This window comes from Pezoporus wallicus, unplaced genomic scaffold (genome assembly GCF_028554395.1).
Source record: "Pezoporus wallicus isolate ANWC-B61680 ecotype Strahan unplaced genomic scaffold, APGP_CSIRO_Pwel_v1 contig_8226, whole genome shotgun sequence".
Lineage (NCBI taxonomy): Eukaryota > Metazoa > Chordata > Aves > Psittaciformes > Psittacidae > Pezoporus > Pezoporus wallicus.
In genome coordinates, this window is record NW_026635187.1 from 194,902 (window position 1) to 196,627 (window position 1,726).

Sequence of the window (1,726 nt, forward strand, 5' to 3'; positions counted from 1 at the left end):
CTCCGAGAGGAAGTGGCCGGGGTGGGCGGAGCCCGGGGTCCCGGAGCGGCGGCTTTGGCCTCCGCACGGCCCGGTAATGAGGGGAAGGGGAGCCCCCGCCTGCGGCCGGCTGCTTTCCCTTGGGAAACACCCACCGGTTAAACCAGTCACCGTCCGGACACACCGGCCCGCCCTGACACCAGGAAAAGCCGGGTCTGAACGCCCAACGCAAATCACGGCTTCCCGGTCAGCGCGGGGTGATTGCTGGTGCCTCGGGTAGGGACAGGGTAGAGCGTGACACAGCAGAGCTGCTGAGACCAGAACAGAGGGTGAGAGGGTGAGGAGAGGATCCTGCCCCTCTGCTGGGCTCTGGGGAGACCCCCCCCTGCAGTCCTGATCCAGCTCTGGGGCAGCAGCCCAAGAGGGACGTGGAGCTGTTGGAGCGAGTGCAGAGGAGGCCATGGGGATGCTGCGAGGGCTGGAGCAGCTCTGCTCTGGAGCCAGGCTGAGAGAGCTGGGCTGGGTCAGCCTGGAGAAGAGAAGGCTCCTGAAGGGGAGACCTGAGAGCAGCTCCCGTGCCTGAAGGGGCTGCAGGAAACCTGGAGAGGGGCTTGGGACAAGGGATGTAGGGACAGGCCAAGGGGAATGGCTTTAACCTGCCAGAGGGGAGACTGAGCTGAGCTCTGAGGCAGAAGCTCTTCCCTGTGAGGGTGCTGAGGCGCTGGCACAGGGTGCCCAGAGAAGCTGTGGCTGCCCCATCCCTGGCAGTGTTCAAGGCCAGGTTGGACACAGGGGCTTGGAGCAAGCTGCTCTAGTGGAAGGTGTCCCTGCCCATGGCAAGGGTTGGGACTGGATGAGCTTTAAGGTCCCCATCCATCTAAAGCCAGGCTGGGATTCTGTGATTCTATGAAGGTTTGATCTAGAGCCATCCAATTTTACCAGGCAAGCAGGCTTCAAATTGGATCCAAACTGGAGAAGGTCTCTATAGACAAAAGCTTTTGGAAAAAGAGCTTTTATTGAAAGGATCCTTCTTCAGGATGATTCATGGATGGGAGGAAGCTGCTCAGAGCAGATTATCAGATGTCATAAGTCAAAGCCAGGGAAGAATGCCCTGGTTCTGGCAGCACTGTCAGTGTTCTGAAAGGCACATTCCAGTCATCTCCTCGACTCAGTCTGCACGACCGAGCTGGTGATAAGACACAAAAGCAGCCTTTTTCATTTCAAGCAGCACAAAAAGCACCAAGAGGAGGACTGAAACACTGGAATGACCCTGGGAACGCGCTGTCCTTGTTAGTCTCCAGTGAACAGAATGCTGTGGTATGGCATTGTGCTTCCTGAGCAGCACCAGTGCTTCCACAGTTCCTGCATTTCCTCAAGTTCCATCTAAAGTCCTAAATGACAGCCTGGGGGTTGGATGTGCTTCACTTGTGTGCAGGCATGGAACAAAGCCAGCCATTCCCTTCCTCACAACACGCTCTCAGTGGTTACTGGGCCTGCACACAGACCAGGCACCACTCACCACCTGGCCCCATGTCCCCTTCAGAAGGCTGGGACAGGGTTTGAAGCCATCAGCCCGCACAGGGCTGAGGGAGCAGGAAACCCTGAAGGACCAGCACTTGTAAACACATGACAAAAATAGAAAGAAAATGAAAGAGTTGTGACAAGAGCAGAAAAAAATGTCAATGTAATCTAAAAAAAGACACAACTGTAGCACTGAGCTGCAAGGTCCTGGAAATGGGCTGTTAGA